The sequence below is a fragment of the Aythya fuligula genome, chromosome W, assembly GCF_009819795.1.
Source record: "Aythya fuligula isolate bAytFul2 chromosome W, bAytFul2.pri, whole genome shotgun sequence".
Taxonomy (NCBI): domain Eukaryota; kingdom Metazoa; phylum Chordata; class Aves; order Anseriformes; family Anatidae; genus Aythya; species Aythya fuligula.
Window position 1 is genome coordinate 15342447 of NC_045594.1, and position 26539 is coordinate 15368985.

Consider the following 26539-nt stretch of genomic DNA (forward strand, 5'->3'; position numbering starts at 1 on the left):
GGCTTGTTAGGAATGCGGCTTTGACAGTGCGAGTGATAGTTAGGGGGGTATTTTTAAAGCTTTTAAAGAGAAGTGGGAGGATAATCGGGGTTAGGAGGATTGCTAGTGTGAGCAATGTAAGGGAGCTAATGAGTAGTGTTGGATTCACTACTTTTACTTGGAGTTGCACCAAGATGGATGGTTCCTAAAACCAGTGGATTGCTGTTATCCTTTAAAAGTAGGGGGGCTGGGGTTTAAAGCCCAGATGCAAGAATTAGCAGTTCTTGCTGGTTTAACCCCCCTCGGCAGGCAAGAAGATTTGAACTTCTATTCTTAGAATCAGAATCTAATGTTTGGTTTAAACTATGCTTGCATAAGGGGACTCCAGAGATTAGTTCGGGTTTGAGGATTAGGAGGAATATGGGGATAATGTGGAGTGTTACAAGTAGGTGCTCTAGTGTAGTTGAGTTTTGCATAGATGTAATATGGGAGGGGATCGAGCCTCGTTGGGTGATTAGTAGCATGAATAGGGTATATGAGGTGGTTAGAAGGGTGGCAATTCCTGTCAGGATAATTGTGAAGGCAGATCAGTTGAACAGGGTAATTATGATGGTCAACTCTGCTATGAGGTTTGTTGTTGGGGGAAGGGCTATGTTTGTTAAGTTAGCCAGTAATCATCAGGTGGCTATGAGCGGTAATAGGCCTCGTGTGAGCAGTAGAATTCGTCTGTGTGTGTGTTCGTAGTTTGTGTTGGCTAGGCAGAATAGTATGGAGGAGGTTAGTCTGTGAGAGATTATTAGGATTATTGCCCCTGAGAATGATCAGTGGGTTTGGATTATTCCTGCGGCGATGACCAGTCCTATGTGACTGACGGATGAGTAGGCGATCAGTGATTTCAGGTCTGTTTGTCGGAGGCAGATTGAGCTGGTCATTAAAGCGCCTCATAGGGCTAGGGTTAGGAAAGGGTAGTGGAGAAGGTTGGATAGTGGGCCTATCAGTAGGGTAACTCGTATGATTCCGTATCCCCCTAGTTTTAATAGTAGGGCGGCGAGGAGTATTGAGCCCACGATGGGTGCTTCTACGTGGGCTTTTGGCAGTCAGAGGTGTAGGCCGTATAGTGGGGCTTTTACTATGAATGCTATGAGCAGTGCTAGTCCTGATAGTATTCCTGTTCATGAGGTGGACAGGGTTGGGTGGGTTAGTTCTAGGGTTGGTAGGTGTAGAGTGCCGATTTTTACGTACAGGTGTATGGTCGTGATTAGAAGGGGTAGAGAGCTTACTAGTGTGTAGAATAACAGGTAGGTGCCGGCGCTGAGGCGTTCAGGCTGGCTTCCTCATCGTGTGATTAGGATTAGGGTCGGGATGAATGTTGCCTCAAATGCGATATAAAATAGTGCCAGTTCTGTGGTAGAGAAAGCTAGTAGGATGAATGGTTGGACTATGATCAAGGTTGAGATGAAGGTTCGTTTTTGTGATAGGGTTACTTGTTGGAGGTGGTTTTGGCTTGCCATGATTATGAGCAGGAGTAGCCAGCAGGATAGTACTAGGAGGGGGGATGAGATCTGGTCAATTCCTGTTCAGTTGGACAGGAATTTGTAGGGGTAGTAGGTTGAGATTAATCACTGGAGGCTAAGGGCAGCGATTAATAGGCTATATATGGTAGTGTTAGTCCATAGGAATTTTGGTGGCGATAGCAGAGCTGTTGGGAGGAGCATGACTGTTGGTAGAATAATTTTTAGCATTGTAGTAGGTTTAGGTTGTGCAGGTGGTCAGAACCGTGAGTGCGTGTGGAGGCTACTGGGATGGCTAGGCCAGTGCCTGCTTGACATGCCGAGAAGGTCAGTATAATAATTGGTACTATGGTAAATGAGGGGTTTGGTTTTCAATGGGTCACATTGTTAGGCCCACAAACATTGAGAGTATTATGCTTTCAAGGCATAGTAGGGCGGATACTAGGAGAATTCGGTGAAAGGCTAATCCCAGTCCGCTAAGGACAAAGGCTGAGTAGAAGCTTAGGTGTAAGGGTGACATAAGAAAGTTACATGGTTGTCTGCTGGGCTGAAACCAGCTGTCTTTTGATTAGACTAACTTTCTGTTATTCTGCCCACTCTAGGCCCCCTTGGCCTCATTCGTAGGCTAGTCCTAGTGTCAGGAGAAGTAGGATAGCTGTGGTTCAAGCGAGGGTTAGTAGGGGCAATTGTAGTTGAATGGCTCATGGTAGAGGAAGTAGGAGGGCAATTTCTAGGTCGAACAGGAGGAAGAGGGTGGCTACTGAGGAAGAATCGGATTGAGAATGGCAGGCGAGCGGATCCAAGTGGGTCAAATCCGCATTCGTATGGCGAGAGTTTTTCTGAGTCAGGGTTTATTTGGGAGAGTCAGAAGTTTAGTATAGTTAGGATGGCACTCAGGGCTAGTGATAGGGAAAATATGAATGTGAGTATATTCATTGGTCTTCTCTGGGCTTGCACCAGATTTTAGACATTGGAAGTCAATTGTAATTAATATACTAGAAGAGCAAGATCCTCATCAGTAGATGGTTATGTAGAGGAATAATCAGATAACGTCTACGAAGTGTCAGTATCAGGCTGCGGCTTCAAATCCAAAGTGGTGATCTGATGTGAAGTGGAATTTGATTAATCAGAGGAGGCAGACAGTTAGGAAGGAGGACCTAATGATTACGTGGAGTCCGTGGAATCCGATGGCGACGAAGAAGGTGGAGCATGTCGGCGATTGAGAACGGGGCTTCGTAGTATTCTATTGCTTGTAGGGCCGTGAAGTAGAATCCTAGGAGGATTGTTAAGGTTAGGGCATGGATAGCATGTTTTCGGTTTCCTTCTGTGATGCTGTGATGGGCCCACATCACGGTTACGCCTGAAGCTAGGAGGATGGCTGTGTTTAGTAGTGGGACTTCTATGGGGTTTAGTGGTTTGATGCCTGTTGGGGGTCATTGGCCGCCTAGTTCTGGGGTTGGCACTAGGCTTGAGTGGAAAAACGCTCAGAAGAACCCTAAGAAGAAGAATGCCTCGGATGTGATGAAGAGGATCATGCCGTATCGTAGGCCTTTTTGTACTGTGGGGGTGTGGTGGCCTTGGAAGGTACTTTCTCGAACAATGTCCCGTCATCATTGGAGCATTACTAAGAGTATGGACAAGAGGCCAATGGCTAGGAGGGTGGACGAGTTATAGTGGAATCATATGATTAGTCCTGAGGTTGTGAGTAGGGCGGCAGCTGCCCCGAAGATTGGTCAGGGGCTTGGGTCTACTATGTGGTAGGAGTGTGCTTGGTGTGCCATTAGATGTTTTCCTGTAAGTATAGGCTTAGAAGGAGGACGAAGACGTAGGCTTGGATTATAGCTACTGCTACTTCTAGGATAGTGAGGAGTAGCAGAATGATTGTTGTTAGGACTGATACTGTGGGAAGGATAGGTACAAGTGCAATGGAGGCTGTAGAGATTAGTTGAATAAACAGGTGTCCTGCTGTGAGGTTGGCTGTGAGGCGGACTCCTAGTGCTAATGGTTGGATTAGTAGGCTGGTTGTTTCGATTAGGATTAGTGCAGGGATTAGAGGTGTTGGGGTGCCTTCAGGTAGCAGGTGAGATAAGGAGGCTGATGGTTTATTTTGTAGGCCTGTTAGTAGTGTGGCGAGTCATAGTGGGAAGGCTAGGGCTATATTTATAGATAGCTGGGTGGTTGGGGTGAATGTATATGGGAGGAGTCCTAGTAGGTTAATTGTGAGAAGTATAACTATTAGCGATGTCAGTATTAGGGCTCATTTGTGGCCGTTTTTGTTGAGCGGGATTATCAGTTGTTTTGTAATCAAGTGCAGGAGTCACAGTTGGATGGTGGACAGTTGGTTGTTGATTCATCGGTTATTTGGAGACAGGAACAGTAGGGCTGGGAAGAGCAAGGATAGCAGGATTAGCGGGATGCTGAGCAGGTGGGGACTTGAAAATTGGTCAAAAAAGCTTAGGTTCATGGTCAGGCTCATAGTGTAGGTTTAGTAGTAAGTGAAGTTTTCCTTGATGGAGGATTGGTTGTGGTGAAGGTCAGTAATTTTGGTTGGATTAAGAGTGAGAGGGTTAGTCAGGTTATGACTATGATCAGGAATCATGGTGCGGGGTTGAGTTGTGGCATATCATTAAGGAGGGGGAAAATCCCTCTTTGGCTAGTTTAAAAAGCTAGTGCTGTTGCATAGCTTCTTAATGATTAGGATGATGATAGGAGGGACAATCAGGCCTCGAAATGTGTGAGTGGAGTGCATTTCACTACAATGGGCATGTAGCTGTGGTTGGCCCCACAAATGACTGCCCGCAGCAATAGAAGGCCCCACCCCCGTATCAGCCCTATTACACTCCAGCACCATGGCAGTAGCTGGAATCTTCCTACTCATTCTCATGCACCCGCTACTAGCTACAAACCAAACAGCCCTAACCACCTGCCTATGCTTGGGTGCCCTATCAACCCTATTTGCTGCCACATGCGCCCTAACTCAAAACAACATTAAAAAAATCATCGCCTTCTCAACATCCAGCCAACTCGGACTGATAATAGTCGCCATCGGACTAAATCTCCCACAACTAGCATTCCTACACATCTCAAACCACGCTTTCTTCAAAGCCATACTATTCTTATGCTCCGGATCTATCATCCACAGCCTAAACGGAGAACAAGACATATGAAAAATGGGCGGCCTACAAAAAACACTCCCAGTCACTACCTCCTGCCTAACTATCGGCAACCTGGCACTAATGGGAACCCCATTCCTGGCCGGATTCTACTCAAAAGACCTCATCATCGAAAGCCTAAATACATCCTACCTGAACACCTGAGCCCTTCTAGCCACAGCATTTACCGCAACCTACAGCATCTGCATAACCCTCCTAGTCCAAGCTGGACAAACCCATGTTCCTCCAATAACACCGATAAACGAAAACAACCCACTAATCACTCGCCCTAGGCAGCGAGACTCGACTCGCCCTAGGCAGCATCATGGCAGGAATATTAATCACCTCCTTCATCACACCAGCCAAAACACCCCCAATAACCATGCCCCTCATCACTAAAACCGCTGCCATCCTAGTGACAGTCTTAGGGGTCATCATCCTAGCCCTTGAACTCTCAAACATAACACACACTCTCACTCACCCTAAACCGAACCCCCTCATAAAATTCTCCTCTTTAATAGGATACTTCAACCCCCTAGTCCCCAGCAGGCAGGCTGGGGGTGCAGCAAGAGCTGGGAGGGGACAGACCCATGAGAGCTGACCCAAACTGGCCAAAGGGGTATTCCATACCATCTGACGTCATGGTAAACAATATATGGGGGTGGTTATCCAAAGGGGGGCAGCTGCTCGGGAATAGGCTGGGCATCAGTGAGCGGGTGGTGAGCAATTGCATTGTGCATCACTTGTTTTGTACACATTATTATTATTATTACTATTATTATTATTATTATTATTATTATTATTATTATTATGTCTTAACAAACTGTCTATATCTCAATTACTTTCTCAAAAGAAAGTAATCCAAATTCTCCTGAAAGCTGGTTTTGCCATTAAACAGAGTAAGGTCAAGATTACTTTCTTCCCTTTCTCAAAATGGAAGGGGAAAAGGAGAAAAACAAAACAAAACAAAACAAAACAAAAAAAAAAAAAAAAAAAAAAAAAAAAAGGCTATGTGGAAGTGTAGAGGAAAGAAATTACTCTCTACTTCCCACAAATGAGCGATGCTTGACCACATCCTTGAAGCAAGGCCTCAACGCACAGTGTTCGGGAGGAGGGCTGATGTTTTCCCAACGAGAGCCCACCCCTCCCCTATTCTTCCTGTTTCCACCTTTTATTGCTGAGTGTGTCATCATATGGCATGGAATATCCCTTTGGTTGGTTTAGGTCAGCTGCCCTGGTGATGTTTCTCTTCTCGCTTTTTTGCCCACCCCCTAGGAGGGTTAGAGAGAGAACGACAGCTTGCAGCATTGTTCTGGGTCCTGGCTTACTCCTATCAAACACTGTTTAACATCATCCAGCACCTTGAAGAGAGGGAGGAAGTCTCTGAGTCTGATGACCAAGTAACACATGCTGTGGCTGACCCAGAGGACCAACCGACTATGGTATCAGTCGCCCCCATAGTCAAGTCAAAACAATGGAAACGGAAGTCAGCTCGTTTAGTAAGGGAAGAAGCCTCTCCTAAGAAGGAGGGAGAAGGGGAAATGGCAGGCACCTCTAAAGCAGAGCCATCACAAAAACGGCAGGAAGAAGAGATGGAAATCATAAAGGAATCAGAAACCACTCGATCCCTATCCCTGAGTGAGTTGCGAGAAATACAAAAGGATTATGGTCGACGCCCAGGTGAACACATCCTCACCTGGCTGCTTCGATGCTGGGATGCTGGGGCAATTAGGCAACAATTAGAAGGCAATGAAGCCAAGCAGCTGGGATCCCTCTCTAGAGAAATGGTAATTGACAAAGGAACTGGGAGAGGGGCACAGGTTCTCAGCCTCTGGAGGCGACTCCTGGCAGCTGTGAAAGAAAGATATCCCAAAAAGGAAGATATTGTATATCAAGTAGGCAAGTGAACCACTATGGATAAAGGTCTCCAGCATCTGCGGGAATTAGCTGATCCTTCAAGATCCCGATGAAGTCCAGTGCGCAACATCCATGTGGCGTAAATTTGTGCGGAGTGCACCATCAGCACATGCCAGCAATGCGATCAGGCTACCAAGGGACAGAACTCATCTGTATCTCTGGAGTGACAGGGGGATCCCAACAGCTAACTGTATTGGAAGCTGAAGTGAGTCTAACTGGGAATGAGTGGCAAAAACATTCCATCGTGACTGGCCCAGAGGCTCCGTGTATCCTTGGCATAGACTACCTCAAGAGAGGGTACTTCAAGGATCCAAAAGGATACCGGTGGGCTTTTGACATAGCTGCTTTGAGCACAGAGAAGATTAGGCTGCTGTCTACCCTGCCTGGACTTTCAGAAGACCCTTCCGTTGTAGGATTGCTGAAGGCACTGGCCGTAAAAAATCCCGGGCCAGGTGGTAATAAATGAGGTTTGGTTCAGTCAGCCTGGGATTGCATCTGTTTTGACTCCGAGTGTTGGGACTGCTCATGAGTGGAGTACGTCTCCAGCAGTGATAATCACGCGGATTGGTGACTCTATCGGCACAACTACGCGATGGTCAACTTCTAGGAGCCAGAAGTGGCCATTTGGCAGGTCTGTGGTTGGAATTATGTAGGAATAGAATGAGAGGTCCTTGAAGTCTGTGTATTCGTAGCTCCAGTACCACTGGTGGCCGATGGCTTTTAGTGTAAGTTCTTGTTTGTCGATTTTGTCTATTATGTACAGGATTTGTAAGGATGGGAGGGCAAGGAGTACTAGAACAATGGCAGGTAGGATTGTTCAGATTAGTTTTACTTCTTGGGCGTCTACGACATTGGATGACAGTTTTTCTATTAGTATGTGGGCTAGAAGGTACAGGACTAGGCTGCAGATGGCTAGGGCAACAATTAGAGCATGGTCGTGAAATTCAACAAGTTCTTCTATGATGGGCGATGAGGCGTCTTGGAATCCTAGTTGGGAGTGGTTGGCCACATGAGATGTACAGGGTTTTCACCTGTGATTTAGCCTTGACAAGGCTATGTAATTGGTTTACTAACGTCTCATGAGAAAGAAGCATGAATGGTTAATGCAGCTGGCTTGAAACCAGTGTATGGGGGTTCGATTCCTTCCTTTCTTGTACTTGGACAAAAGCTGGTTCCTCGAAAGTGTGGTATGGGGGAGGGCAGCCGTGGATTCATTCAATGTTTGTGGCGGTTAGTTCCGGTTGTAGGACTTTCCGTTTGGCTGAGAAGGCTTCTCAGATGATGAATATCAGTATGATTACGGCTACTATTGAAATTAGGGACCCGATAGAGGAGATGGTGTTTCATAGTGTGTAGGCGTCAGGGTAGTCCGAGTATCGTCGAGGCATTCCTGCTAGGCCTAGGAAGTGCTGGGGGAAGAATGTTAGGTTTACTCCTGTAAATATTACCCCGAAGTGGGCCTTTGCTCATGTCTGGTGTAAGGTGAATCCGGTGAGAAGGGGGAATCAGTGGGTGAATCCGGCTAGGATGGCAAAGACGGCGCCCATGGATAGAACATGCAGAACAGCAGGTACCAATCGCTACCACAACTGTGCACCGACGGCAATATCGCACCAACCGAGACTCCCTGATTCCCATCCATGAGCTGGTTCACCGTCTGGATAGTCAAGGAGTGATGAGCAAGACTCGCTCACCCTTTAATAGTCCTATATGGCCAGTGCGAAAGTCTAATGGTGAGTGGAGGCTAATGGTGGACTATCGGGGCCTGAATGAAGTCACGCCACCGTTGAATGCTGCAGTGCCAGACACGCTAGAACTTCAGTACGAACTAGAGTCAAAGGCAGCCAGGTGGTACGCCACAATTGATATCGCTAATGCATTTTTCTCCATCCCTTTATCAGCAGCATGCAGGCCGCAGTTTGCTTTCACTTGGAGGGGCATCCAATACACCTGGAATCGACTGCCCCAGGGGTGGAAGCACAGCCCTACCATTTGCCACGGATTGATCCAGTCTGCACTGGAACAAGGGGGAGCTCCTGAACACCTGAAGTACGTTGAAGACAGCATCATGTGGGGCAACACAGCAGCAGAAGTTTTTGAGAAAGGGAAGAAAATAATCCAAATTCTCCTGAAAGCTGGTTTTGCCATTAAACAGAGTAAGGTCAAGGGGCCTGCATAGGAAATCCAGTTCTCGGGGGTAAAATGGCAGGATGGACGTAGCCATATTCCGGTGGATGTGATCAACAAAATAACGGCAATGTCTCCGCCAACTAGCAAAAAAGAAACGCAAGCTTTCCTAGGCCTTGTGGGGTTCTGGAGAATGCATGTGCCAGGCTATAGTCAACTTGTGAGTCCTCTATATCGAGTGACTCGAAAGAGAAACTGTTTCGAGTGGGGCCCCGAGCAACAACAGGCCTTTGAACAACTCAAATAAGAAATAGCTTGTGCAGTAGCCCTTGGGCCCGTCCGTACCGGACCAGCTGTGCAAAACATACTTTGCACTGCAGCTGGGGAGCTTGGGCTCACCTGGAGCCTCTGGCAGAAAACCCCAGAAGAAACTCGGGGTCAACCCTGGGGTTCTGGAGCTTGTGCTATCGAGGATCAGAAGCCAATTACACCCCAACTGAAAAAGAGATACTCACGGCATATGAGGGTGTTCGAGCTGCTTCAGAAGTTGTGGGTACAGAAGCACAGCTCCTCTTGGCACCGCGGCTACCTGTGTTACATTGGATGTTCAAAGAGAAAATTCCCACTACACACCATGCGACTGATGCTACGTGGAGTAAGTGGATAGCGTTAATTACATAGATGTCTTGAATGGGAAAACCTTACCGCCCAGGAATCCTGCAAGTCTCTGATATCTGGCCAGGAGATTAAGGAGACGGGGAAAGCTGAAGAACAACTAAAAGACAAAGCTTGCAGGGGATGCTGCACAAGTCCCTGAACATGCCCCTGGGGAACCATATGCTAAATTTATCGATCAGTCCAGGCAACCAGATGTGGTGGTGCAGGTCTGTCAATGAATTGCTTTTACGGTACCCTCCATTAACAAACAGGCCCCGGCAAGGCACTATGAATGGCTAGTGCTTCTACAGGGGATGAGGAATTCCCCTACATTATGTCAATTGTATGTGGCCTGGGCACTACAACCAATTCGGACAGCGTGGTGTGACGTAATTATTTACCATTATATGGATAACATTTGGTTTGGTAGGCCAGAATGCTTCCAGGATTCAGATTTAAAGTTTATTTGGGATACTTTGGAAGCAAAAGGGTTGAAGATAGCCCCAGAGAAGGTTCAACAGAAACAGCCATGGCTATACTTGGGATGGAAAATATCAGACTCTACTATTCGTCCCCAGATAGGTGATATAACTATGGTGTTACATAAATTGATAAATGTACAAATGTTCCTGGATAATATTCAGTGGGGTTGCCACATTGTACGGATTACTGACGACTTAGCTATATTACTACCTTTATTGCGGGGCAGGAGTGCAGAGCCGCAGATTACACTACCAAATGACCACCGGCAGGCTCTTTCACAAATAGCTTCTAAGGTTGCAGCCGGCACTGCTTGCAGACGTATAGCAGACGTTGCACTCTCTTTCCTAATTAGCAATCATGTGTCTCATTCATTTGTGGTGATTGGTCAGTGGCAAAAAGAAAAGGGGGAGAGTAAGGGGTGACAAAGACAGAAACGGTATCAGGAGGATGCCACTGACACTAACAGCACAGGTAATAGGAGTAGTATAAGTGACACGGGTGATGGCAAGGGTGGAATGATAGGGCAGCATTTTCAAGTTCTGGAATGGATTTTCCTACAGATTCAGCCAAAAATGAGTGTTCCATATTCTCCCACGGGCTAAGTGATGGTTGAACGATCACACCAGGTTTTAAAGGAACAATTAGTGAGATTAAAAGAGATCAAGAGCATCGATGAGCGATCGTCCGCGGCATTGGTTGTCTTGAATCACTTATGTTTGACTAGTGACCGAGAAGACCCTCCTGTGAGTATTCATTTTCAAACAATAAATAGAGCAGCACCAAATGTGTTACCACAAATAAGAATGAATTACCGAGATCCTGCTACAGGAACTTGGAAAGGTCCATACGGGTACAGAAATACAAATAACACCTGTGGTTACAATGACACTGCTAGGCAGGGTTTAGGGGCTTATGGCACGGAGACAAGGGGTAACAACTACAGCGTTTGGAACAATCGTACAGCTATGGCCTTACCTCCTGATGTTTTTCTGATTTGCGGGGATAGGGCCTGGCAAGGTATCCCTGCAAATGCTATCGGAGGTCCATGTTACTTAGATAAACTTACTATATTTGCTCCTAGCTTGTCACAGTTGCGTGAGATCACTAGACATAAATGGGCATTGCTCGCACCAGATTGCAATGATAATGCTGAATTGTGTGGGGTTGCAGCTAGAGCGGCATTGGCAACTTTAGTGCCTGGAGTGGCATCTGCGGCCGCACTTAACAACTTAGAAAAATTGGCATGCTGGGCCAAGAAGCAAGCCCATGCCGTGACAGATATACTTGAGGAGATGTTACCAGATCAAAATAGTCTGCGACATGCGCTCTTACAGGATCGAACTGCTATTGACTTCTTGCTCTTGGCTCAAGGGCATGGGTGTGAGGACTTTGAGGGAATGTGCTGTTTAAACCTTTTTGATCATAATGAGTCAATTCACAAATCCATTACTTTCCTGAAAGAGCACACGAGAAAGATTCAATATGATATCAATCCTTTCAATCAATGGCTCACTGATTTGTTTGAAATGATGCATAGATGGTTACTGGGATTAATCAAAGAGGGATTAAGGATTCTGTTTGTTGTGGTGTTAATCATCATTGTGTGTTGTATTGTAATAAATGTGGTTAAAGGGTTACTTGCAAAACTGTTGCATCGGGCTTGGTTTGCTCAAAAAGAAAAAGGGGGAATTGTTGAGGGATTTTTGAAACAGCAAAGATCCCATGGCTTGCTGCAGCTGAGCAAACCAAGCTACCAGGACAACTATGAGAAGTTCCCATGACAGTGTTCCCACATCGTCCAATTGAGGAATTTAGAAAAATATTGTTGCCATCAGCTAGCTTCAAGGACAAGGTCTACGTGACTGCTAATCACAAGGGGGTTGTTTTCTTGCAGGTGGGGTTGTTTTTGTGCAGTTGTTTGTCTGAGTACTTTTGACCAGTAATCTTGTGTGAGACACTATCTGCCCCTGTTAAGTTCACTATAAAAGCTAGGCTATTCGGGTAATAAAATGGAGCATGATCTGACCATATGTCGTGGTTCCGCTCGAGTGGGCAGCCGAGCTCCACCACAGCCACTCTCTCACTCCCCCTCCTCAAAGAGGAATGGGGAGAAAATATGTGAAAAGGGCTCAAGGGTTGAGATAAGGACGAGAAAATCACGCAATAATTATTGTAACGGGCAAAACAGACTCAGCATAAGAAGATAGTAAGATTTATTGCTCATTACTAACAAGCGAGAGAAGTGAGAAACAAAGGAAAGAAACCAAAAGCACCTTCCCCCCCCATCCACCCTCTTCCACCTCCTCCCCTCGAGCGGCGCAGGGGAATGGGGGAATGGGGGTTATGGTCAGTCTACAGCACTTCTTCTCTGCCACTCCTTCTCGGTCACTCTCGTCCCATGTGCTGTGGGGTCCCACCCACGGGATGCAGTCCTTGATGAACTGATCCGGCGTGGGCTTCCCACAGGCAGCAGCTCTTCCAGAACTGCTCCAGATATGGGTCCGTACCACGGGGTCCATTCCTCAGGAGAAAACTGCTCCAACCTGGCTCCCCCACGGGCAGCAGCTCCTGCCAGGTCACCTGCTCCTGCGTGGGCTCCTCTCCACGGGCTACGGGTCCGGCCCGGAATCTGTTCCGGCAGGGGTCTTCCGCAGGCGGCAGCCTCCATCGGTGCAGGGCCACCTGCTCCACCGTGGTCTCCTCCACGGGCTGCAGCGTGGAACCCTGCTCCACCGTGGTACTCCATGGGCTGCAGGGGGACATCCTGCTTCACCATGGTCCTCACCACAGGCCGCAGAGGACTTCTGCTCCGGCGTCTGGAGCACCTCTCCCCCTCCTTCTACACTGACCTTGATGCCTGCAAGGCCGTTTCTCACTCCCTTCACTCTCCCAGCTGCTGTGTGGCACAGCGTTTTTTTCCCTGTCTTAAATATGCTCTCACAGAGGCACAAAACAACATCGCTTATTGGCTCAGCTCTGGAAAACAAAGGGGCCCTTCCCAAACATGGGGCAGCTTCTAGATCTTTCTCGTAGAAACCACCCCTATGGCCCCCTGCTACCAAAACCTTGCCACGTAAACCCACTACACCATACTAGTGTCTGTCGTGCTTTCGGCCGTTCTTCCTGCAACATGGGAACAAATTGGTGTCAAGGTGTGGGACTCTGCAACTAAAAACGACAAGGTTGCAGTGGGATTGCTCAGCACCTGGCGAGCAGTCTCTGAGGCCTTAAAGAGCCATGTGGGACCACAGTCAGAAACATGTCGTTTGCCAGACACTGAGGGAGCTGCGGGCTCCTTTACTGATCCGACTGCTACGCCATGGGCCCCTCTGCTGCTACAGCCATCGAAGGCTTTTGCTGTTACGTCCCCTGCTGACCTGGACGTGCCTTTTTCACCCAGGCCCTATTGGCCTTGAAAACGAGATATGCTTTTCTTTGATCCGGGAAGAACGGGATACATAAGGCCCTAAGACCGAGTTGCTTGACAACTTAAAGCAAGACATATTGTTCAAAAGGAATGGAAAATTGAGACTTGTTTGTAATTAAGAAAAGGAATGGAAAATGGAGGCTGTTAAGTCATGGAACTTAAAGGATTGTTTGTTACCATTTCTGATTGTATAGGCATACTTGTATTTAGTATGTAAAAGCAATGTTCTGTATATTTAGAATGTCTGATGTTCGTGTGTGCGTGTTGGTGGAGCGTAGACTCCCCGTACACCCAGCGCTGTTTACTTGCCTTTTATACCTTTTATAAATATTTCTTTTATAAATATTACTAAATTCAGATTGTGTTGAGACTTAATTTATAACAAAATGAAAACCTGTGGGTTGAGATAAAGACAGGTTATTAGGACAGGAAAGAAAGGATAATAATAGTAATAGTAATACGAATAATAATGTGTACAAAACAAGTGATGCACGATGCAATTGCTCACCACCCACTGACCGATGCCCAGCCTATCCCCGAGCAGCCGGCCCCCCCACCCCGGCAAGCCACCCTTATTTATTGTCACCCCATATTATTTGTTTAGCATGACGTCAGATGGTATGGAATACCCCTTTGGCCAGTTTGGGTCAGCTCTCCTGGGTCTGTCCCCTCCCAGCTCTTGCTGCACCCCCAGCCTGCCCGCTGGCAGGACAGTGTGAGAAGCTGAAAAGTCCCTGGCTTAGTGTAAGCACTACTCTGCAACAACTAAAACATCATTTTGTTATCAACATTATTCTCATTCTAAATCCCAAACACAGCACCATACCAGCTACTAGGAGGAAAATTAATTCTATCCTAGCCAAAACCAGGACAGTTCTTTCTTGCCCTTCTTGAAAACTGACACACCATTTGCCAGCTTCCAATCTACCGGGACCTCTCCAGATTCCCAAGATCATTGAAAAATAATTGAGAGAGGTCCCGCGATGACATCAGCCAGCTCTTTAAGCACCCTGGGATGAATCCCATCCGGACCCATGGACTTGTATGAATCCATGTGGAGTAACAAATCCCACACACGTTCAGGGTTGGCTGGGAGTCTATCATTTTCCCCATCATGGTCCTCCAGCTCAGGGCACCCAGGGTCCCAAAGCCCATCATCAGCATTGAAGACAGAGACAAAAAACGTATCTGCTTTGCCTATGTCCTTGTTTGTGAGGTAACCATCCCCATCAAGTACTGGACCTATGTTTTCTCTGGTCCTCCTTTTTCTGTTCACATATTAAACAAAAGGCCTTTTAATTGTCTCCCACAGACCTGGCCAGCTTCAACTCTAATTAGGCTTTGGCCACACAATTTTTCTCCCTACAAATGCAAACAGCATCCCTGTGGTCCTTCCATGCTGCCTGACCCTGCTTCCAGCAACCATACACTTCCTTTTTATGCCTAAGCTTCAGTAGAAGATCCTAGGTAAGCCAAGCCAGCCTTCGGCCTTGCCTGCTGGACTTTCATTTTGGAATTGCCTGATCTTGTGGATTACTCCAGGCAATCATAGAATCAGACATTCATAGAATGGCTCAGGTTGGAATGGATGGAATCACAGAATCACAGAATTGTAGGGGTTGGAAGGGACCCCCAGAGACCATCGGGTCCAACCCCCGTGCCAAAGCAGGTTCCCTAGAACAGGCTGCCCAGGTAGGCGTCCAGATGAGCCTTGAATATCTCCAGAGGAGACTCCACAACCTCCCTGGGCAGCCTGTCCCAGTGCTCCATCACCCTCACCGTGAAGAAGTTCCTTCGCATGTCGGTGCGGAACTTCCTGTGCTCAGTTTTTTGACCGTTGCCCCTTGTCCTGTCCCCACAAACCACAGAAAAGAGGCTGGCCAAATCCCACTGTCTCCCACACTTAAGATATTTGTAAGCATTGATAGGATCCCCTCTCAGCCTTCTTTTCTCCAGGCTGAACAGACCCAGGTCTCTCAGCCTTTCTTCATAGGGAAGATGCTCCAGGCCCTGTATCATCTTTGTGGCCCTTCGCTGGACTCTTTCCAGGCGATCCCTGTCTTTTTTGTACTGGGGAGCCCCGAACTGGACACAGTACTCCAGGTGAGGCCTGCCCAGGGCAGAGTAGAGAGGGAGGATCACCTCCCTTGACCTGCTGGCCATGCTCCTTTTAATGCATGCCAGGATCCCATTGGCCCTCTTGGCCACCAGGACACACTGCTGGCTCATGGTCAACCTGTCGTCCACCAGGATCCCCAGGTCCTTCTCCTCAGAGCTCCTCTCCAGCAGGTCATCCCCCAGCCTGTATTGATGCATGCAGTTGTTCCTTCCCAGGTGCAGGACTCTACACTTGCTCTTGTTAAACCTCATTTGGTTACTTCCAGCCCAGCTCTCCAGCCCGCCCAGGTCTCGCTGAATGGCAGCACAGCCTTCTGGCATGTCGGCCACTCCTCCCAGCTTTGTATCATCGGCGTACTTGCTGAGGGTGGACATTATTCTCTCATCAAGGTCGTCAATGAAGATGTTGAACAAAGACCTTAAAGATCATCTAGTTGAACAAAGATCACCTTGTTGATGATCATTTAAAAGATCATCTTGTTGAACAACGGAAATTAAAGATAATGTGGTTCTAATGCAACTGCCATGGGCAGAGATGCCACCCACTAGATCAGGTTGGCCAAGGCCCCATCCAACCTGGTTTTGAACACCTACAGGGATGGGGCATCAACAACTTCTCTTGGTAACCTTTTCCAGTGCCTCACTACTCTTACAGTGAAGAATTTCATCCTAACGTCTAGACTAAATCTATCCTCTTTTAGTTTAAGACCATTCTCCCTTGTCCTATCATTATTTACCCAAGTAAAGAGTCCTTCTCCATCTTTTTTAGAAGACCCCTATTAGTACTGAAAAGACTCAGTGAGGTCACCCCAGAGACTTCTCTTCTGTAGGCCAAACAGCCCCAGCTCTTTCAGAGTGCACTTGATCCCACTGTGCCCTGAGGGTGCACTTGATCCAACTGTCTATGTCGTTGATGAAGATATTAAACCGTACTGGTCTGAGGACAGACCCCTGAGGGACACCATTCATCACTGGCCTCCACTTGGACATAGATCCATTGATCACCACTCCCTGGGTGCGACCTTCAAGCCAATTCTTAATCCACTGAATGATTCACCCACCAAATCCATATCACTCCAATTTGGGACCGGGATGTTATGTGGGGCCATGTCAAAGGCCTTGCCTAAGTCCAGGTAGATGACATCAGACGGTCTTTCCTTGTCGACCGATGCAGTCACTCCATCATAGAAGCCCACTAGGTTGGTCAGGCACAATTTGCCCTTGGTGAAGCCATGCTGGTTGTCTCAGATCACCTCCTTGTGGCTAGCGGATGGTCACTAGTGGGGTCCCTCAAGGCTCCATTTTAGGGCCAGTCCTCTTCAATGTCTTTATAAATGGTTTGGATGTAGGAATAGAAGGTGTTTTGAGAAAATTTGCTGATGATACTAATCTGGGAGGAGTTGTGGACTCTGTTGAGGGTGGAAAGGCCTTGCAGAGAGATCTGGACAGATTGGAGAGCTGGGCGATCACCAACCACATGAAGTTTAACAAAGGCAAGTGCCGCGTCCTGTACCTGGGACAGGGCAACCCTGGCGATACATACTGACTGGACATCGAAACAATGGAGAGCAGCCCCGCAGAGAGGGATCTGGGGGTTGTGCTTGACAGCAAGTTGAATATGAGCCAGCAGTGTGCCCTGGCAGCCAGGAGGGCCAACCGTATCCTGGGATGCATCAAGCACAGCATCGCTAGTCGGTTGAGGGAGGTGATTGTCCCGCTCTACTCTGCGCTGGTCCGGCCTCACCTCGAGTACTGTGTGCAATTCTGGGCACCACAGTACAAGAAGGACATTAAACTGTTGGAGAGTGTCCAGAGGAGGGCGACGAAGATGGTGAAGGGCCTAGAGGGGAAGACGTATGAGGAGCGGCTGAGGGCACTGGGCCTGTTCAGCCTGGAGAAGAAGAGGCTGAGGGGGGACCTCATCGTGGTCTACAACTTCCAAGCGAGGGGGAATGGAGAGGCAGGTGACCTATTCTCTGTAAACACCAGTGATAGGACCCATGGGAATGGTGTTAAGCTGAGGCAGGGGAAGTTTAGGCTGGACATCAGGAAGAGGTTCTTCACCGAGAGGGTGGATGCACACTGGAACAGGCTCCCCAGGGACGTAGTCACTGCACCAAGCCTGTCTGAATTTAAAAAGTGATTGGACTGTGCACTTAGTCACATGGTCTAAACTTTTGGGCAGACCTGCCCAACTCCTGCCAGGAGTTGGACTTGATGCTCGTTATGGGTCCCTTCCAACTCGAGATATTCTATGATTCTATGATTCTATGATCTCTCCAGCCTGTCCAGGTCTCGCTGAATGGCAGCACAGCCTTCTGGCATGTCAGCCACTCCTCGCAGCTTTATGTCATCAGTGTACTTGTGGAGGGTGGACACTATTCCCTCATCAAGGTCGTCGATGAAGATGTTGAACAAGACCGGACCCAGCACCGACCCCTGGGGAACACCGCTAGTCACAGATCTCTCCGCCGCCAATCACCACACTCTGAGCTCGGCCAGTCAGCCAGTTCTCAACCCACCTTACTGTCCACTCCTACGTCCCACACTTTCTCAGCTTTGCTAGCAGGCTGTCGTGGGAGACAGTATCAAAAGCCTTGCAAAAGTCAAGGTAGATGACATCCACTGCTCTCCCCTCATCTACCAAGCTGGTGATGCCATCAAAGAAGGCTAGAAGGTTGGTTGAGCACGATTTCCCCTTGGTGAATCCATGCTGACTACTCCTCATAACCTTCTCTTCCAATTGCTTGGAGATGGCATCCAGAACAAGCTGTTCCAACACCTTTCCAGGGAGAGAGGTGAGACTGAATGGCCTGTAGTTTCCTGGATCCTCCTTCTTGAAGACCGGAGTGACATTGGCTATCCTCCAGTCTTCAGGAACCTCTCCTGTTCTCCAGAACCTTTCAAAGATGATAGAGAGCGGTTCAGCGATCACCTCCGCTAACTCCCTCAGCATACATGGATGCATCCCATCAGGACCCGCGGATTTGTGTGCATTGATCCCACTCAGACGCTCCCGAACCACTCTCTTGTCAACCAGGAGGGAGATATCCGCTTTCCAGACTCTTTCTCCTCCCTCCAGGGTCCAGGAGTACTGGGGGGGGGGGGTGTCTTTGAAGCAAAGACCAAAGCAAAGAAGGCATTCAGTATCTCCGCCTTCTCAGCGTCACCTGTTACCAGGACACCCCCCTCGTTCATCAGGGGACCACATTATCTCTAGTCTTTCTTTTACTGTTTACATACTTAAACAAAACCACACACACACACACACAAAAACAACCAACCAAACAAAAAAAAAACTTCTTATTATCCTTTATCTCTTTTGCCAGTTTCACCTCCAGGCGGGCTTTAGCATTCCTGCAGGCCCTGACAACGCTCCTATATTGCTCCCAAGAGGACAGGCCCTTTTTCCACATTTCATAGGCCTTCCTCTTCCTTTTGATCTTGTTGATGAGGTCCTTGCTCAACCCCGTAGGTCTCCTGCCCCTCTTCCCCAGTTTCCTACTCTTCGGGATGCACCGATCCTGAGCTTGGAAGAAGTGCTGTTTAAGTGAATAGACTAACCCTCACCTCGCTACAGCCTCCTTTAAGGTACCTATAGAAAGCAATAAGGTCTCTCCCCTGAGCCTCTTCTTCTCCAGGCTGAACAATCCCAGCTCCCTCAGACGTTCCTCGTAAGACTTGTTCTCCAGACCCCTCACCAGCTTCCTTGCCCTTCTCTGGACTCGCTAGAGCACCTCTATGTCCTTCTTGTAGCGAGGGGCCCAAAACTGAACACAGTACTCGAGGTGCGGCCTCACCAGAGCCGAGTACAGGGGGACGATTACTTCCCTAGACCTGCTGGCCACACTGCTTCTTATGCAAGCCAGGATGCTGTTGGCCTTCTTGGCCGCCTGAGCACACTGCTGGCTCATATTCAGCCGACTATCAACCAATACTCCCAGGTCCTTCTCTGCCAGGCAGCTTTCCAGACACTCATCTCCCAGCCTGTAGCGCTGCTTGGGGTTGTTGTGCCCCAGGTGCAGGACCCAGCATTTGGCCTTGTTGAACTTCATACAGTTGGCCTCAGCCCAGGAGATCAGGTTTGTCAAGCAGGACCTGCCTTTCATAAACCCATGCCGACTGGGCCTGATCACCTGGTTGCCCTGCAAGTGCCGTGTGATGACACTCAAGATAATCTGCTCCATGAGCTTCCCTGGCACTGAAGTCAAAAATAATAATATAATAAGATAACTGACAAAACTATAATTTTCTAACACGTTTCTTTGAGAACTGAGACTAATAGCTAAATTCCTGTGGTCCGCTTACTTCATTCCTAAATCAATACAAAATAACCTTTCAAAGCTTCAGCATGAGTTTCAAGTGCCTTTTTGACAGTTTCAGTTTTACTACAGATGCTTCACGCAAGCATCTCTGTGCGAAGATGTGGTGGTTTTACCGTGCTGGGCAGCTAAACCCCACAACCGCTCTCTCACTCCCCCTCCTTTAGATGAGGAGGGGGAGAAGTAAAGCAAAGAACAACTCACGGGTTGAGATAAGGATAATTTAATTAAAGGAAATAATAATAATAATTAAATAAAGACTACCATGAACTAAACAATTTAATTAAGGGGAAATAAAAGGGAAAGGAAATAAAAGGGAGGAAAACAAACAAACAAAATAAATGAAAGCTATATGGAAGTGCAGAGGAAAGAAATTACTCTCTACTTCCCACAAATGAGCGATGATTGACCACGTCCTTGAAGCAAGGCCTCAACGCACGCAGCCGGTGTTCGAGAGGAGGACCGACGTCTTCTCAACGAGAGCCCACCCCTCCCCTCTTCTTCCTGTTTCCACCTTTTATTGCTGAGTGTGACACCACATGGTATGGAATATCCCTTTGATTGGTTTAGGTCAGCTGCCCTAGTGATGTTTCTCTCCTCACTTTTGCCCACCCCCTAGGAGGGTTAGAGAAAGGCCCCAATGCTGTGCGAGTGCTGCTCAGCAGTAGACACAACACTGGTGTGATAACACTGCTGTTCCAGCTACAAGTACAGAGTACGGTGTTGAGGGATTTCTTGAAACAGCAAAAATCCCATGGCTTGCTGTAGCTGAGCAAACCAAGCTACCAGGGCAACTATGAGAAGTTCCCATGACAGTGTTCCCACATCGCCCAATTGAGGAATTCAGGAAAATATTGTTACCAGTAGCTGGCCTCAAGGACAAGGTCTATGTGACTGCTAATCACAAGGGAGTTGTTTTCTTGCAGGTGGGGTTGTTTCTTGTAGCTGTTTGTCTGAGTGCTTTTGACCAATAATCTTGTGTGAAACACTGTCCACCCCTGTTAAGTTCTCTATAAAAGTTAGGCTATTCGGGCAATAAAATGGAGCATGATCTGACTCTACTGGTGTCTGTCGTGCTTTCGGCCGTGCTTCCTGCAACATATGGCGCCCGAACAGGCTGAGACCCGAACAGGCTGAGGCCGGGACATCGGAGCGGCGCCGGGAGATCGGAGCGGCGCCGTGAGATCCGAGGCACACGGCAAGCCGACCACCGCACAGAGAGAAGCATTGAAACACCCTACTAACCGACCTGGGCAACGGCCTCGGGGTGAGAAACGGGACGCGGAGAGACGCGGAAAAAGGAATCGCGGTGAGACGCAGAATCGCGGGGGGACGCGGAAAAAGGAATCGCGGTGAGACGCGGAAAAGGGAATCGCGGAGAGACGCGGAATCGCAGAGAGACGCGGAAAAAGGAATCGCGGTGAGATGCGGAATCGCGGAGAGACGCGGAAAAGGGAATCGCGGAGAGACACGGAATCGCGGAGAGACGCGGAAAAGGGAATCGCGGAGAGACGCGGAATCGCGGTGAGACACGGAATCACGGAGAGACGCGGAAAAGGGAATCGTGGTGAGACGCGGAATCGTGGAGAGACGCGGAATCGCGGAGAGACGCGGAAAAGGGAATCGCGGAGAGACGCGGAATCGCGGTGAGACGCGGAATCACGGAGAGACGCGGAAAAGGGAATCGCGGTGAGACGCGGAATCGCGGAGAGACGCGGAAAAAGGAATCGCGGTGAGACGCGGAATCGCGGAGAGACGCGGAATCGCGGGGGGGACGCGGGAAATTTGAAGTAATCGCATGAAATTGAAGTAATCGCGGTGCGATACGGGCCATCCGAGATCGAGTTGCTACGGGAGACCAGAGGCGTCAGTGGACAATGGCGGCCGACCCTCACCATGTGGCGAGTCGGCACAGAGCAGAGGGGCGGAGATCAGGACCCTGCAGCCTGTCTGACGTAACCATGGAGACAGCGGCAGCAGCGGCTGTGCTGCTTCTCTCTGGCATTCTTTTTATAAGAAGTTATCTTGCAATGCAAAAAAAGACTATTCGTCCCCAGATCGGTGTTATAACTATGTTTCTGGATAACATTCCGTGGGGTTGCCACATTCTACAGACTATTAATGACAATTTAGCTCTATTGCAGGGCAGGAGAGCAGAGACGCAGATTACACCGCCAAATGACCACCGTCAGTCAGGCTCGTTCACAAACAGCTTCTAGGGTTGCAGCTGGCACGGCCTGCAGCCGTATAGCAGACGTTACACTCTCTTTCCTAACTAGTAATCATGTGTCTCACCCATTTGTGGTGAATGGTCAGTGGTAAAAAAGAAAAGGGGGAGAGTAAGGGGCGACAAAGACAGAAACGGTACCAGGAGGATGCCACTGACACTAACGGCATGGGTAATAGGAGCAGTATAAGTGACACAGGTGCAGGGCGGCGGTGGGTGCTGCCGCGCTGCGGGGCACTCTGCCTGCTGCTCGCCCTCGCCGGCCTGTGCACTGCTGCCGACGGTGCTAGAGCAAAATGTGAAGACTGCTCAGATGGCAGTGATGAGAGTGCTTGTGTGAAGAAGACGTGTGCTGAATCTGACTTTGTGTGCAACAGTGGTCAGTGTGTGCCAAACAGATGGCAGTGTGATGGGGATCCGGACTGTGAAAATGGGTCTGATGAGAGTGCTGAGCTGTGTCATACGAGAACATGCCGGGTAAATGAAATCAGCTGTGGTCCTCAGTCAACCCAGTGTATCCCAGTGTCCTGGAAATGTGATGGTGAAAAGGACTGCGACAGTGGAGAAGATGAAGAGAGTTGTGGCATTGTGACTTGTAGTGCAGCAGAATTCACATGCAGTAGTGGGCAATGTATTTCCAAAAGCTTTGTCTGCAATGTTCAAGATGACTGCAGTGATGGTAGCGATGAGCTGGAGTGTGCACCTCCTACCTGTGGTGTTCATGAGTTTCAGTGCAAGAGTTCTACCTGCATCCCTATCAGCTGGGTGTGTGTTGATGATGCTGACTGCTCCGACCACTCAGATGAATCTTTGGAGCAGTGTGGCCGCCAGCCTGCACCTCCAGTGAAGTGTTCTACGAGTGAGGTGCAGTGCGGCTCAGGTGAATGTATCCACAAGAAGTGGTGATGTGATGGAGATCCTGATTGCAAGGATGGAAGTGATGAAATTAACTGCCCTTCTCGGACCTGCAGGCCAGACCAGTTCAGATGTGAAGATGGGAACTGTGTCCATGGGAGTAGGCAGTGCAGTGGTGTGAGAGACTGTCTGGATGGCACTGATGAAGCAAACTGTAACAATGTTATTCAGTGCTCTGGACCTGGCAAATTCAAGTGAAGAAGTGGAGAATGCATAGATATCAATAAAGTGTGTAACCAGCAGAGAGACTGCAAGGACTGGGGTGATGAGCCCTTGGAGGAATGCATCATAAATGAATGTGACTGTCCAGCTGGGTTTGAGTTTATAGACAAGAGAAACTGTGGAGACATTGATGAATGTCAAAACCTTGGTATCTGTAGTCAAATGTGTATCAACCTGAAAGGTGGCTACAAAAGTGAATGTAGCCGTGGATATCAGATGATTCCTGCTACAGGAACCTGGAAAAGGCCATACTGGTACAAAGACACAAATAACACCTGTGATTGCAATGACGCTGCTAAGCAGGGTTTAGGGGTTTATAGCATGGAGACAAGGGGTAACAACTACAGTGTTTGGAACAATTGTACAGCTTTGGCCTTACCTCCTGATGTGCTTCTGATTTGTGGGGATGGGGCCTGGCAAGGTATCCCTGCAAATGCTATCAGATGTCCTTGTTACAAAGATAAACTCTTTGTATTTGCTCCTAGCTTGTTACAGTTGCGTGAGATCACCAGACATAAATGGACATTGCTTGCACCGGATTGCAATGATAATGTTGAATTGTGTGGGGTTGCAGCTAGAGCGGCATTAGCAATTTCAGTGCCTGGAGTGGCATCTGCGGCCACACGTAACAACTTAGAAAAATTGGTATGCTGGGCCGAGAGGCAAGCCTATGCCACGACAGAGATACTTGAGGAGATGTTACCAGATCAAAATAGTCTGCGACATCTGCTTTTACAGGATCTTGCTTTTGGCTCAAAGGAATGGGTGTGAGGACTTTAAGGGAATGTACTGTTTAAACCTTTCTGATCATAATGAGTCAATTCACAAATCCATTACTTTCCTGAAAGAGCACATGAGAAAGATTCAATATGGTATCAATCCTTTCAATCAATGGTTCACTGACTTGTTTGAAACAAAGTGTAGATGGTTGCTGGGTTTAATCACAAGGGGATTAAGGATTTGGTTTATGGTGGTGGTAATCATCGTTGTGTGTTGTAAGTATAGCTAAAGAGTTACTTGTAAAACTGCTGTGTCAAGCTTGGTTTGCTCAAAAGAAGAAGGGGGAATTGTTGAGGGATTTCTTGAAACAGCAAAAATCCCATGGCTTGCTGTAGCTGAGCAAACCAAGCTACCAGGGCAAACTATGAGAAGTTCCCATGACAGTGTTCCCACATCGCCCAATTGAGGAATTCAGGAAAATATTGTTACCAGTAGCTGGCCTCAAGGACAAGGTCTATGTGACTGCTAATCACAAGGGGGTTGTTTTCTTGCAGGTGGGGTTGTTTTCTTGTAGCTGTTTGTCTGAGTGCTTTTGACCAATAATCTTGTGTGAAACACTGTCCACCCCTGTTAAGTTCTCTATAAAAGTTAGGCTATTCGGGCAATAAATTGGAGCATGATCTGACTCTACTGGTGTCTGTCGTGCTTTCGGCCGTGCTTCCTGCAACAGTACGGCACTGTATGGGCTGCTGCCGGGAAAGTTAACATTCCAGCCAGACCCAGTACAGAAGATAAAAGGGGAGTTTTATCTTCTTTATCTAAGAAGAGACAAGAAAGAAAACATAACTTTATCCAGGATTTCTTCTTAAGTTGTTTTATGATACAGTGTCAGAATCAGCGTATATATAACCTTGGTTTACAGTGCATAAAATGGATATTCTGTTTTTATGTACAGTTCTTTTTGAGAGCAGCTAACCCAGTAAAATTGGATGTGCTCCATGTTTTCCTACTCAGCTTATTTTCTTTGAACATACTTGTTCACTTTTCAGACTGAAATACTGATTGTGCCATTGTCATTTATAATCTGTATTTGTAATAATGTAACATTGAACTTGCTAATAAAACACTGAGTTTACTGAGCAAAGGGGAATATTTCAAAAGCATTGTTTTGATAAAAAGCAAGGTACTCAGTGGTTCTCAGTATTCAATGCCTTATTTGCCTCAGTCTTTACCAGTAAAACTGGCCTTCAGGAATACCAGGCTTCTGAGACCAGAGGGAAAGTCTGGAGCAAGGAAGACTTACCCTCAGTGGAGGAGGTCTAGGTTAAGAAGCACTTAAACAAACTGGAAATATATGGGACTGTGGGGCCTGACACTTCACACCAAAAAGTGCTGAGGGAGCTGTCTGATATCATTGAGAGACCACTTTCAATTATCTTTCAACAGCCATGGCAATTGGGAGAGGTTCCTGAAGACTGGAAGGGAGAAAATGTCACTCCTATCTTCAAGAAGAGCAAGACCAGGGAACTACAGGCCAACAGCCTCACCTCAGGCCTTGGTAAGGTGATGGAGAAAATCCTCCTGAAAAGCATTTCCAAACACATGAAGGACAAGAAGGTAATTGATAGCAGTCAGCATGGGTTTAGGAAATCATGCTTGACCTATCTGATAGTCTTCTATAATGGGGCAACTAGCTTGGTGGATGGGGGGAGAGCAGTTGATGTTCTTTATCTTGACTTTACTAAAAACTTTGACACTGTCTCACTATCATCACAGACAAGCTGACAAAGTATGGGCTATATTAGTTGACGTTGAAGTGGATTGAAAACTGTCTGAATGGCCAGGCCCAGAGGGTGGTGATCAGTGGCACAAAGTCCAATTGGACACTAAGTCACTAGTGGTGTACCCCAGTGGTTGATATGGGGTTCAGTCCTGTTAAACATCTTCATTAATGGCTTGGATTCTGGGACCGAGTGCATCCTCAGCAAGTTTGGAGATAATACAAAATTGGGAGGACTGACATACACCAGAGGGTTGTGCTGTCATCCAGAGGGACCTGGACAGGCTGGATAGATGAGCTGACCAGGACCTCATGAAGCTCAACAAGGAGAAGGCTCCCATCAAGGACTGATGTTTGGCCACGTCCTAGGAAGCAGGGCCTCAATACACCTAGCGGTTGTTTGGGAGGGCAGATGTCTTCATAATGAGAGCCCCCCACACACACACTTCCCCTTTCCCACCTTTTATTGCTGAGTGTGACATCATATTGTATAGAGTATCCCTTTTGGTTGGTTTAGGTCAGCTGCCCTGGTGGTATTCCCTCCCCACTTCTTGCCCACCCCCAGCCTACTGGCTTTGGGGAGTTTGGAGAGAGTTTTGATGCTGTCTCAGCCCTTCTCAGCAATAGATAATACACTGGTGTGATATCAGGGCTGTTCTAGCTACAAGTGCAGAGCACAACACTATATGGGTCACTGCAGGGAAAGTTAGCTCCATCTCAAACGGACCCAGTACAGAGTCCAGCACAGGGCCATGAAGATGATTAAGGGACTGGAACATCTCTTCTATAAGGAAAGGATGAGAGAGCTGGGACCCTTCAGCCTGGAGAAGAGACAGCCCAGGGGAAATCTTATCACAGTCTATAAATACCTGAAGGGAGGTAATGGAGAAGAGCGAGCTATACTCTTCTCAGTAGTGCCTGGTGACAGAAGAAGAGGCAACAAGCACAAACTGAAACACAGTAAATTCCATAAGGAAACACT

The 26539-nt window shown here is 47.9% G+C and overlaps 1 pseudogene; it reads left to right on the forward strand.

Moving 5' to 3' along the window:
- The first annotated feature begins 1047 nt into the window (after positions 1 to 1047).
- On the forward strand, positions 1048 to 25100 carry LOC116501363 (annotated as a pseudogene).
- Positions 25101 to 26539: the final 1439 nt, after the last annotated feature.